Here is a 14,447-nt window from a genome sequence, read left to right as displayed (position 1 = left end):
CACACAAGTGTCCCTACTCTATAAAATGATACTTTATTTCTCTTTCTTGACTACCTGCCTTTCAGATTTATGGGTTCAAAAACTGAGCAGTATTCTCTGCTCACGAATTAATCCCAGATGTTTACTGACAACCCAGACACAAAGGGCTAGATGTTCTCGTGCTGCCCTGTTTCTGTGCAATTTCCCCTCCGAGCTCCACACATCACAGGTCTCGTTAGCTGCTGGACCTGACTGTCAGTCCCTCCTGAATGAAGGAAAGTGATGCTAGGAGTTCTTCCATTACAGCCTGGTGTTAGTTCATTACCTTCCTGGCTAACGCTTGCTCTTACACTTGGCCCACTTACCTACACTAATGGAGGGGTCAAGAGCATTTGCTATCTTTATTATTGTTCTTGTTTTCCTCCTTACTTTACTGTTACTGTATGCAATCTTTTAAAAGTCTGAAAAATACTTTGTGTGCTTTCTGGAACAAGAACAGAAATAAAATAGCTAGAGATAGGCATGTATTTTGATAGATAGATAGATGGATAGACAGATAGTAGATAATACAGAAATGATAGACGATTGATTAAATGATAGGTAGATGATTGATAGATAGATAGATCATAGATAATAGATCAAAAATGATCGGTAAATCGATGATAGATAAATATTGCTGTTAGCATTTTTTCATCAATTATCATATTAGAGAGTTGCAATTGCTTAGTGACATGTCATAGGATTATTTGATGGTGAGTCTAGATCAAATATACCCTCTTGGTTATTGCTAGAGATGGAATTTAAGTTGTGCTCTTGGTTGCTATTCCTTCAAGAAGTAACCGTTTAATATAAAGCCCAAGATTAAAAAATTCTTTGTCATTTAACAATGATGGGTTATGCTTTCCAGTAGTTTACTTCTTCTAGGCTTTAGACTTGTAGTAAGTGATTTCAGTTATCTGTTTGGGTTAATTTCTACTTAACAAAAATCTTTCCTAATCCTTTTAGCCCCTCAACAGAATCCTTGATGTTATGGGACATTTTGAGAAAATAATAATGGTAGGTAATTCAAGAAATAAGGGTGATTAAAATTTCCAGGAATCACAAAAACAAATATGAGAAGAACGAATAAAACATAATTTGCTGCTTGGATGTGTTTTAAATCACTTTAAATAATCACAATACTATAAATAATCTTTATTAATTTTGATCTTTTACTGTACCACAGAGAAAAGGCACAGAAGATTATACTATGATTGTGAAATAGAATGTAGATATTACCAATCTGAATGAGGTAAAAGTATAAAAGAAAAAGTCTCAGAGATGGAAGAGAAGGAAAACAGTAAAGTGTCTCCAGGGGAGCAGCAAGAAATACTATCTATAATTCATGGAATTAGAAATTAAGATTTAGATACAACATGTTTCTTCAAACTGTATATGAACCAATAAAGGAACTAAAAATCTTGAGATAACTATGCTTAAAAATTGCTGAGGGAAGGTAGAAAGTAGTATATTTGAGCACAATTAACAACTTTCATGATGGGAAATAGATAATGTTTCAATCAGTCGAATACTCAGCACAATTAGACGTAGAGCAATAGCTGGGAGAAGAAACCAAAGGGTGGTTAATAATGGTTGCCTCTGGGAAGCAGTACAAAAAATGAAAGCAAGTCTAAGGAGACTCTTGTGTTTTTTAAATTTTAAATCAGAAATATTTTGAGAATTCCAAAAAGTATACATAATAACATAATAAATATCCAAGTACATCCCAAATTTATCAAATTTAGATATTTTGTCATATTTTTTCTGGTTTTTCTAATTTACACAGTTTTTAGAGATTTTTTTTTTAGCTAAAAAAGGTAAAAGATAATTAAAGAACCAAATGTTCTTCTCTAATCCATTGTCTACTCATCTTTCCTAGGGTGAGTGACTAGCTTGACGTTGGTTCTTCATTTGAATTTTTTTTTCTTCATAAGAATAAATCCACAAAATACATAGTATTTTTTTTTACTTAAATAACTAGTTTGCCAATTTTTCCTTCAATATTATTTCTTTAAGATTTCTGCATCTTGATTATGCAGCCCTACTTCATTCAGGACTTTTGTTTTTGTTATTTAATATAGCATTTTGTAATTACAATATATTTATTAATCCTTCCTTTGATGTACAGTTGGGCTGTTTCCTAATCTTCACTATTATAAATAATCATAAATATCCTAGGACCAGATGTGGTTGCTCATACCTATCCAGTGCTTTTAGGAGGTCACAGCGGGAAGACTGCTTGAGACCAGGAGTTTAAGACCAGCCTGGGAAAATAGCAAGAAACTGTCTCTATTTTTTTTTTAATTAGCTGAACATGGCAGTGTGCAGCTATCGTCCCATCTACTCAGAAGGTTAGGGCAGGAAATTCACTTGAGCCCAGTTCGGGGCTGCAGTGAGCTATGATCTCACCACTACACTCCAGTCTAGATGACAAAGCAAGACGCTTATTTAAAAAAACAATTTAAAAAAGAATATACATCTACTTATGAATCGGTATACATATGCAAGCATTGTTCTAAGTTATGTAGCTAGCAGTGAATTGCTAGAGAGTAGGGAATGCACATCTTCAACTTTATTATATCATGCCAAATTGATCTCTAAACTAATGATACCACTTAAAATTCCTACCAGCAACACATGAGTGTTCCCGTTGCTTCAAATCTTTCCATCTCTTGGCATGCTAACACTTCAATTGTGCAAACTTGAGAAGGTAAAAACAGCATTGCTTTGCTTCATTCTGCCTTTATTTGACAATTAGTAAGGTAGAGTATCTTTTCATATGTTTATCAGACATTTGGGCTTCCTCCCTTCTGATTGTCCTCCTCTTTACCCTTGGCCCATTTTTCAATTGTGCTGTTTTTTGTAATAAATATGTAGAAGTTATCTCTACCACACTAATCCTTTGTTGTGATATACGTTACAGATGTTTTCTAGGTTATCCTTCTACTTTGTATATATTTTTATATAGATGTTATACATTTAATATACCCAAATTTATCAAGGATTTCTTCTAAAGTTTGAAGGTTTTGTACCTTTAGATATCTCTCCCTACCCTAAGGTCATAAAACATTCTGATATTTTCTTTTAAAAATGTTAAACTTTTTCATTTTCACATTTAATTGTTTAACCCACATGGCAGCTATTTCGGACACAGTATAAGGCAAGGGTCTTATTTTAATCTTATGGATAACCAATTATCTCAGCAACATTTGTGGAACAGACCATGTTTCCTCTACTAGTTTATATGCTACCCCTTTTATACCAAATTTCCATAAATGTGAAGGAGATTGGTAGGCTCTTTGTTCTGCTCCAGTAATTATTTCTTTTTTATTATCAGGTCTTCTGAAATATTGATTTTAACCATATATGTGTATTTACTTAGAAAATTAATAAAAATATGAAAATCTCGTAATTTCTCACTCTAAAGGTAAATAATTTTTTATTTCTCTTTTGAGGCTCTATGGGGAAAAAAAGGGCTTCAGTGAAACCATGTCTGGGTGCTTCTACCAAAGCCCTACTCAAAGCAAACTACTTTTACAAATAGTCACAAAATTGTTGAATGCACATGCTTTGAAAAATATATTTTATTCAAAACATTGGGTAAATTACTCGGTAGCATAATCTCCTCCCTTGGTATAAAATAAAATTCATATATGGGAGGTGTTCAGAATCTATTCTTGAAGAAGAGTTAAAAATGGGCTTTAATGCATCTTTTGGAGCCATTAAGCCTTGCCAGGTAAATAATGTATGTTTTAAACATCTCTGAATCTATATTTACAGTCATATGATAAATGGTAATGGTTCCAAAGAGAAACGTTAAGATCTAATGGACATTTAAAACAGCCCCTCAATATGTATTTATGCAAGGGATCCAAAGAGCCTCAAAAGCAGTTTAATTCTATTTGATCAATGGCAATCAATGGTTTTGAAAGATGTAGACTATTTAGAGTCCATATTTAAAACTCCTGTAACTAGCAGTCCTACAGCTTATGGTTATAAATGCTTCTTTGTAGCTTGGGACAGATGTGGAATTTTGAAAATATCCCATTAACATCAACACCCAAAAAAGGCCAAGAAAATTTAGCACAGAAAAAGATGACATTTCACAATAGTAAAGTTGTGGTACCAAATAAGGAAAGCTGGTGCATCCTTTTTATATCCTCAAATGGATTTTCATTTTATGTTACTCAGTAGGAGTCATTTTGAAGACAATTTCTTCTGAAAATAAGCTTTGAAGCTTTACTGGTTTTAAAAATCCCATTTGATTCAGTTTGCGCAGACCTTGGTTTCTATTTCTGCTTTTTCTCCCTTTAGAACCACTTATATTTCCATTGCATTGTTTGAATGAAAGAATAAAATCACACCTACTGAGTCCTTTAAATGAACTGGGTGTGTGGGGAGGGAGTCATAGACCAGAATTTGTATCAGATTCTTGGAAAGCCTTTCTGGGCTGAAGAAGGTCAGGAAACTGTAGTGGACCTTCGGAAGCCATCTGACAGTTGCCTACTGCCATATGAAATGGAGTCACCTTGACTGATTTGGATGATAGGCCAACTCTTCTTGCCCAGAAGAAGCTGTTATTTGGCATTCCCAAAGCATTAATGCACAGTGCTGGTGACGACTTTATTATCTTGTTGTTTGATCATACAATACCACTGAATCCCCACCCTAGAATAATAGAGACCCTATGCTTTTGCTTCAGTGAGCCTCAGATCTCACTGTGTTCAGCATATAAAATTCCAATCTAACAAATTCTATCACCATGAAACTCATTCCACAGCTCCAAGTCATCAACTGATGTCTCTTCTCTCCTTTATTGGTATTCCAGTTTCTTACGAGCATTAGGAAGCATCTATAGAGATGTGGACATCAAGAGAGATGAATCTGTATCTCCTACATTGCTGTTCATGTCCTAATTCCCTCTGCCAGTCACCTCTGTTTGATTCAACTATTCTTCATGAACCTAGGCGGCCTTCACATAATCCCTAATCCACAGGTCACTGAGTGAAGTGAAGAAAAATCAGGACTGGTTCATTCAATAGATCAGAAATGAAATCAAACCACCCTTCGGGCTATGAATCACTGACAAATGCACCATACTAGAGAAAAGCATATGGTATCCCAGGAAAATAGAGTCCAATACAATAGATATATTTTATATTCTACTAGGGGAGAAAATCATTATAGAAATCCTAACTTCACAAGTAGAATACTAACTGATCTACTCAACTTATTGCAACCATATCCAATGTCATTCTTTATGTAGAACATATCAGAGATTATAAAATAATTCAGATTGGTCACAATCTGGATTATAAAACCACAATGTAGAAACATAAATAAACATGGACCCATAAAGAATAACCAACAGGGAGAGTGTGACACAAAATGTACTGGGAAACGCATAAAAGGTCTGAAATGAGACACATAATGATATAAATAGATAATATGTGGGACAGCAGCCCCTGAAAAAGTCCTATGGATATGCAGGTGCTTAATTGATGCTTTGGATGGTGGTATGATAAAGAGACATTCTTAGAAGATTGGAGAAAAAAACGTATGTTTGCAAAGAGGAAACTAAGAGGTTCACAGAAGGACAGGAAGTGACAAAAGCCAAAGGGAGTGAAGACAGGCAAGACATGGACCATTGTATCACAATCGCATACATGCCATTTTCACACAGAGAATTGCTTAGTAAATTTACCATTTCCCAATTAAAATGCACTAGGTGTTAAAATGTTACTTATTGCTTATTATTTTATGACTACAGTATTACTTTATAAATAAATTATGAATATATTTTGGAAGTTATACGTTACACATCATTAGAGTACTTCGTTCAGTTCCTTTATTTTCCTCCAAATAGCTCTTTGGCTGCTGGGTTGTTGTGGATGGCCAGGTTCTGAGAAATTGAGATGTTCGGTTATTCGATTTGGGCAGGTCAGAGGTTATACGTTGAGGCATGACCAACCAAGGGGGAAGCAAGTCAGGCTGAGATTATTGCCTGGTGCAGGTACAGGGCTAAGAGGGATGCAAGCGCTGAGGAAGGAACACAGGTTGCTCCCCTCTTTTTGGACCAGGCAGGTGACACATAAGGCAGGTTCAGATGTAGTACAAAAGGGACAAAAAAAGATGTAGGACAAAGGGTGCTTTTTGTTAGAAGACCAATTGAGGCACAGAATCACCAAGAAGTCTGAGAGAAATGTGCTATTCTAATACTAACGTGATTCATCCAGTTAAAGCTTGCTATGTCCATTCTGAGATAGCTCCCATTTCTTCTTAAAGAACAGGGACGGTTAATTTAGGCCTGTTTCCCGGGGCAGAGGTAGATGGATCTCCCACCCAGAATCCTCACCATTCTCTGCTCACAGATAACTTCCTGCTCACCAGGCCATGAGCAACAGTGTGCCTCTGCAGAGGCTTCTCAGCTTGAATTTGTGAGGGGCAGGAGGTGGTTTGGGAGTGAAAGTGATGACTCAGGTCCTCCTGCAGTATTCAGGCCTGTTCATTGGGGGACCCATGACAGTGCAATCAGCCTGCTTTTCTTCATGTTGAGAGATGGCTTGGTATTCCAGTTTCTTACGAGCATTACGAAGCATCTATAGAGATGTGGACATCAAGAGAGATGAATCTGTATCTCCTACATTGCTGTTCATGTCCTAATTCCCTCTGCCATTCACCTCCGTTTGATTCAACTATTCTTCATGAACCTAGGCGGCCTTCACATAATCCCTAATCCACAGGTCACTCAGTGAAGTGAAGAAAAATCAGGAGGTAGGTATTTAACAAATGCTTATTGAATAATGAAAAGAATGTGCCATCTGCCTCACTTGTGCATTTACCTATTTGTGATCACTGTTATTTGTGTTCACCTGAGAAATGCCAAGGTCTGATGTAGCCTAGTTTTTTCACTTTAGTCCCTGGGCCCTGAAGCAGTCAGCTCTGAATAGGCTGTGCTGAGGAGGCCTCCCTGGTGGGTGCAGGGTACGGGGTGATACGGCACCAGCCGCCTGCAGGCAGAGCTCTGCTGAGTCAGGCCCCCAATGAGTGAGGCCAGTGCAGCCTAGGTCCTGCTTTATATTCCATTTCTAAATTTATTTTCAGATGACACTGACCACTACTTCATCCTATATTCTTTGGCTGTCTTTTTTTTTTTTTGGCCATTTTCAAAATCCTGAGTTACACATTTAGTAGCCTAATGATATATAGCAGGGAAATTAGAATAATAGTTAGTGATAATAATAGAACCAAGTGCTTATTTACTGTGCAGCAGAAGTTTTTCATCTGCCTTACCTACCTTTCCACAGGTGACTGAGAAGCAGCACAGAGTTGCATTAAGGATATGGGCTGAGGATGCAGAATCAAATGCAGTTCTGTCACTTAGAGCCCTTGTTTGAATTGTGCGTGGCTTTCTTTACATCTTCTCTAAGCTACCAAAAGGTAATCATAAGAAAGATGGAGTTTTCTGTTTCAATTTACCACTTCATGTGGACATTCAAATTAAAATGCTTGACCTTGAGCAAGCTCTTTGACATTTTCTGATTGTTCACTGTTGTAGTCAGCATAGGCTGCTGTAACAAACTACCATAGACTGCGTGGCTGAAGCAGCACCAGTTATTTCTCATAGTTACAAAGGCTACAAGCCCGAGATCAGGGCACCAGCACAGTCGGGTTCTTGGTGCAAGCCCTCTTTCCGGTGTATAGACAATCACTTTCTTGCTATAACCTCATGTGGAGGAGAGAGAAATCAACTCTTTCTTGTCTCTTCTTATAAGGGTGCTTATCCCCTTAATGTAGACTCCACTTTCATGGCCTAAGTCCTCCGAAAGCCCTCACCTCCAAATACCACCACAATAGGGGTTACAGTTTAAACACAAGAGTTCTGGAAGGACACACAAATTCAACCCATAGCACTTACCACTGGGCAAGCCTCCAGGATGCGAAGATGAATAAGACGAATGTCCTAAAAGCAATGAAATTGTAGTTGCGTGTCTGTGTGTGTGTTTGCATGTTTTATTAGTCTGTTTTCGCATTGCTATAAAGAAATGCCTGAGACTGGGTAATTTACAAACAAAAGGAGTTTAATTGATTCACAGTTCTGCATGGCCGAGGAGGCTTCAGGAAACTTACAATCATGGCAGAAGGTGAAAGGGAAGCAGGCACCTTCTTCACAAGGTGGCAGGAGAGAGGGTGAGTGAAGTGGGAAGAGCCCCTTACAAAATCATCAGATCTTGTGAGAACTCACTCACTATCACAAGACAGCATGAGAGAAACTGCCCCCATGATCTGATCACCTCCCACCAGATTCCTCCCTTAACACATGGTGATTATGGGGATTATAATTTGAGATGAGATTTGGTTGGGGACACAGAGCCAAACCATATCACATGTTGAGTGTGAGAAGGAAAGTCAAACAGAGATAGAGGAAAAGAAGAGACTGTTTAGGAATAGGGTGGAGACAGGGGTATTCACACTTTATTTTTTCTCCTATCCTTTCTTCTATCATTAACAACCGAACAGCATCTGTGTTGTAACATTGCCTTTCCATTCCTTTGTCCCTCATTGATAGGCCTTCTACATAATTTGCCATCCAGAGAAATAACTGCTCCCCAAATGAGTCGAAAAGAACAACTGAACTCCTCCCAGCTCAGCTGCTGTGGCCTCGCCAGAATCCTTGGGAGTTATTTCTTCTGTGGATTCACATATTCCTGGAGTGACTTAGGTTTCAGGCTATGCATGAGAGCTGCTTAGTTATGTAGTTGCCTGGGTGATGTGTATGGAGAGGACAGAGGCTCTATGAGGAGGGGAAAGAGAGAGAACAGTAGTACAGGCAACAAGATAATAAGTGTAGGGTATGCTAAACAAATTGAATATTATTGATTTTATGCAACAATATTTTTATGACTGTAAGATCACTGGCCTGACAGAGGCCAGAGAAAGAGATGGGAGTATTCTCAAGTTGGACATGCTTTGGAAAAACAGAATATTAATATTAAGAATTCCATTTTACATGCTCTAGATAGAAGGTCCAGATTTTCATATGCTCTCATATTTTTCAGAAACCCTAATCCAAAGTCATTAACTGCACTCAAATAATTATGAAAAAAAAATGGTAAAGTGACTTCTAAGTGCATTGTTTATTCATTTTCCACAAACATACTATGAAGTTGAGAACATGTAAACCAGAGTCCCATAATGATTTCTGGCAGCTGTTTTCTTGAACTCATGACACTAGCACTTAGTGCTTTTCTGCAGAATGGCTGAAAGGTTCACAAATCCAATATCCTCAGAAGTTATTTTATTAGATTTCCTAACTTTAAAGCCTCTCTGGAATGCCCTTATTCCTTTGCAACTCTTACTGACTGATGCTGACTATGCCATCAGCAAACCTTACTAACTCCAGTTCTTCACTTAGATCATTAATGGTCAATAGAGGGCCTGAAATGGTTCGCTATTAACTTTTCTTTCAGAGGACTGGCATTGAATACTTTTCCTTTGTAATTGCACTGCATGCTAAGCTTGGCTGTCTATGGAAAAAGAAACAGGAGAGTGAAATAAACTAATCCCAGATTCACCTTCCATTCTTTTTACCTGTACATGAGCCCTAGGATTGTCAGGGCATCTTTGTATGAGCTGAACACAAAGACTGCAAAAGAGAAAATGTCGATGGTGCCTGACTCCCAGCGCACATATGCAGAAGCCAGAAGGAAGCACAGTTGATATGCACATTGCCAAAGTCTCTGCCTCAGTGGTTCTCCCGTGTCGGTTTTTGGAGTCAGGCCTGGCTAAATGTATCACAGTGAAATAGTGAGGCTTTCACTGTGATAAAACTAAAATTCAGATTTATGGGCCTCACTTCTAGAGATACTGATACACCCCTAGAGATACTGACACAGATTACTAATTGCTCACTGTTGTAGTCAGCTTAGACTGCTGTAACAAACTACCATAGACTGGGTGGCTGATGCAACATTTATTTCTCTAGTTATGAAGTCTACAAGTCTGAGATCAGGGTGCCATTACGGTTGCGCTCTCTGTGCGGGTCCTCTGCCCAATTTATAGACAGCCACTTTCCTGCTATATCCTCACATGGAGGAGACAGAAATAATCTCTCTCGTCTCTTCTTATAAGGGTGCTTATCCCATTCCTGAAGACTCCACTTTCGTGGCCTAAGTCCTTCAAAAGCCCTCACTTCCAAATATCATCACAATTGGGGTTAGAGTTTAAACACGACAGGGGTTAGAGTTCTGGGAGGACATAAAAATTCAGTCTGTAGCACTAACCACTGGGAAAACCTCCAGGATGCAAAGATAAATAAGACACATTTCCTAAACTCAAAGAAATTGTGGTCGTGTGTGTTTGCATGTTGTATTAGTCTGTTTTCACACTGGAAAGGAATGTATGTATTTCCTTTTTTTTTGAAAGCTACTCAGATTATTCTAATGCAAAGCCAGGTTTGAGTACTGCTGTTGAAAGCAAGGTCTGAACCTCTCTCCATGCTCAAAAACGGCAAGGGTAGGAATGAGAAAGATTCTTATCTATTGTGCAACCAGAGCTAGACTCAGTCATATGAGCCTCCTGAGGAGGTTAACAACTTGTTACTCCTCTAATGTAGCTGTCTTTGAATGTTGTTTTTTAAAAACATTTCTACGTGGAAGAGGCAGAATGTTGCAGAAGGGAAGGCAGGGGACGATGGATGGTTGGGGGCAATGGTCAGTCTTACTTTTCGTCTCCTGAGAAACTCAGCTCTTTCAAACTCATAGGTACCCCCTCAGCAAAACAAAAGCCCTGCAGTTAAATGAACCTACTGTCTTGAGAAGAGATATACTTGACCATTGGTTGTTGTAAAAGCCCACCTCTTGGGAGCCTCAATATCATACCTAGTAATCCATCACTTATTCATCTTAAATCAAATGTCACTTTTTCATATATATATATATATGTATATGTATATACATGTGTATATATGTGTGTGTAAATATATATATATATGTATGTGTGTGTGTGTGTGTATATATAAATATATTTTCTTGCTGTCTTGCTGTTACATTTCCAGTGATGCTTTAGTTTCTAGAGTTGTTTGTTTGTTGAGACTCAGGCTGCTAACAACGCTGCCTCCTTCTCGGTCTATTTCTGGGTATAACACAGAATCCCAAACACAACTTCCAGGAACTGACATTCATTTCTTTGGGGGATATAGTCCCATGGGAAGAGGAATATGCACATATCCCTTCTGATCTTTGGGGACAGATGTATTTAAAAAAAGAGAGAAACAGTTGTAAGTAGTTTCCTTTCTTACAAAGAGTAAAATGACGACTTAAGATTATATTTTGTGGCAAGTGTGGTGAGGAAACAAATGGATTTCTCCAAAAGGAAAGATTCTCGGTTGAGCCTAGACTTGACAAATCCTGCTACTAAAAGTGGAGAATATTTAGATATTTCTGAGGAAAAGAAGGTGAGAGCCAGTGAGAGATGTTTGTCCCTGTTACCTTCCCTTGGGTAAAATCAGCAAAAATGTGGTGATGGAACCCGCAGATGGAGATTCAATGAGACCAGAGTCACCTATGCTTGTGTGCAGAGGCCAGTAGTGTAGGTAGATGAAGCCTAAGCACGCAGCCATGGAGACACCAGTGCCTGTTCTGGTAAGCCTGATGGGAGAGGATGCTTTTGCTTGCCTGTGAAGTTCCTCCCATGAGCAAGGACTTGCTTTAAGAAGGAAGGCACAATGCAGCCCCTTGAAGATGAGAAGCAGGGAGACGATGGTGAAGCTTGAGCTGGAAGTCACCCACTTTCGAGTTTCCCATATGAGCCTATAGAAGGACCATCAACCTCTGAGTGCAAGGGAGGAGCAGGGACATAGAGGCTGGGATGGTACCCTGAGGCTCAGTAATTTTCGCAGCACCCATATGTAATTTCTGATTTCCAATGCTCCCAGGAAGTGAAATATGCTAAAATGCATAGTATTCCATAACTAGTATCACCTGGAGAATCTGAGTAAAAACCACATTGTCAGAAGAGTTAACCTGACTCTTGTCATTTTACCCTTCTCAAAATTTTCCTTATTTTTGTCCATATGCAGTTTTAAAAGTCTCAAGAGATTGGAGAGGAGGGAGAAATGAATAGGCAGAACAAAGAGAATTTTTAGGGTAATACAACTATTATGCATGATACAATAACGGTAAATACCTATTATTATACATTTGTCCAAACCCATAGACTGTACAACATCAACAGGGAGCCTGAATGTAAATGATGGACTTTGGATAATAATGATGTGTCAGTGTAGGCTCATCAGTTGTGGCAAATGTACTCCTGATGTGAGAGTTCAATAGTGAGGGAGGCTATACATATACAGAAGGGCAGGAGTATATGGAAACTCTCTACGCTTTCTGTTCAGTTTTTCTATGAACCTAAAACTGTTCTAAAGAATAAAGTTTATTTTTTAAAATACCCAAATAGCGTCTTTAACAAAATAATATTGCTTAAATATTTTCTGAAAAGAGGCCAGACAGCACTCCTATAAAATCCAGGCAAATTGAACCCTTAACATCTCCCTCCATATCCCTGATAGAAACCTCAAGTTATTTATGAATCACAGTTGTGGGCTCTGACATAAAGCAATTTGGGGGAATTTCTCTCTTTTTCAATCCTCTGATTCAGTCTCCCTGCGACTCAGTGTTCCAGTTTTTGCATCCCGTTCCCTCATACCTGGCTTCCTCTCTGCCAAGCTCCGTGAGATCAACTCTTCAGAGGGCCTGCATCTGGCTTCTTCCTCAGGCTTCTCTGCAGCCCATGCCTCAGGTTACCCAACTCAAGAGCAACACCTTAATTCCAAAACAGAATTTTAGACATACTGCTTCTATATACATTCAACCATCTTGATTTCTCATCTTTGCTCCTCATCAAATTATAATTTATTAACCTGCAATTACCTTCGTGCTCGAGGCATCCATATAAATTTGACTGATCTTATTACTAATATTTTCTCTTGGCAAGGGTGTTCAGGGCAGAATAGCTCAGAAATGAGTCCTGTATGTTATCCAGACCAGTTCCACATTGTATGTGGAAAACCAAAAACTTCCACATTGGGACTTATTCTAGAAACAGGAGACAGACACTATAGGAATATTATGTGCAGAATTTCAACTGATCTTTTTAAAGTTAGCTAGAGACACAGTCCACTCTCTGCTGATATTATGAACCACTGATCTCTATTTGCTTTGGGGCAAATTATGGAACTATCTGAGATATTTGATGTTAATTAGGAAGTGCTTATTTGGGACTATGTATAAGTTCATTTTCACACTTCTATAAATAACTGTGTGAGTAAGGGGAATTTATTAAAAAAAAAAAAAGAGGTTTAACTGACTCACAGTTCTACATGGCTGGGGAGGCCTTAGGAAACTTACAATCATGGTGGAAGGTGAAGGGGAAGCAAGGCGTGTCTTACATGGCAGCTTTTGGGGGTCAGGGGAGGGAAAGCCAAACACTTTTAAACCATCAGAACTTGCAAGAACTCACTCACTATCATGAGAACACATGAGAAAACTGCTTCCTTGATCCAATTACTCCCACCAGGTCCCCCCCTTGACACATGGGGACTATAATTTGAGATGAGATTTGAATGATGACGCAGAGCCAAAAACGGTATCAGACTATTTTGAGGGCAAGAACTAATATCAACATGCTTAAGTCAAGCTCGTTTAAAACAGAAAATATCTCGCATCCTTTGTAAAGTGCCCCAGCAGTGAAATAAGTAATCCCAACAAATTCAGTAAATAGAACGTAATGGAACAATTGTCAGTAAGTAGTGGTAACATTGATGCCCGTGAGTTTACTGCAGTTTCTTTGTTATCCCCAGTTTAGACATATGAAAATATGTGCAGCAATTTTATGCTGAACAAAAACCAAGCACCCAATCTGAAGTGCCTCTGATGAGAGCACAACATTATTTTCATTGTCCATTTTTAATTAGGATGCACCAGTAAATTACAGGTTGCTTCCTCTTCTCACAACCTTAACAAATGCAAATGAGCAGAGCTGCTTCTCAGGTTAAAACTAAAAATTCTCAGTGCCATTTGTTAAATACAGTTCTTAAGCAAGCTGAGTAAATCATCAATGATGGGCAATGCCAATGTCAACAGATCATTTAGAAAAGTTAGTCTTTAGTGGAAGTTATCTCATAGATATGCAGGGTCTGCTATTTGGGAGCAAATGCTCTTACTGGTAACAGAGTTTTCTTCTGCCTAGTATTAAGGTTTGATTTTAAAGTTAAGGTAAGGAATTCATGGAGTCAATGTGTCTAATACACGTGAATATTTTAGACTTGCAAGAAGCTTGGCCTTGGAGATTCTATAATTCTGTCACTTTATCAGGCAAAGAAAGAAGTCTTTCAGTAGCTCAATGGGCTAGCCCAAAGTTATGGAGCA

At 38.4% G+C, this 14,447-nt stretch overlaps 1 protein-coding gene across 1 annotated transcript in view; it reads right to left on the bottom strand.

The window, feature by feature from the left end:
• The window catches only part of HS6ST3 (heparan sulfate 6-O-sulfotransferase 3), a 727,472-nt gene that overhangs the window by 116,027 nt on the left and 596,998 nt on the right, over positions 1-14,447 (bottom strand). The window lies entirely within an intron of this gene.

This window comes from Sapajus apella, unplaced genomic scaffold (genome assembly GCF_009761245.1).
Source record: "Sapajus apella isolate SASKATOON/1434 unplaced genomic scaffold, GSC_monkey_1.0 scaffold9, whole genome shotgun sequence".
Taxonomy (NCBI): domain Eukaryota; kingdom Metazoa; phylum Chordata; class Mammalia; order Primates; family Cebidae; genus Sapajus; species Sapajus apella.
This window is presented reverse-complemented; position numbering and strand designations above follow the sequence as displayed.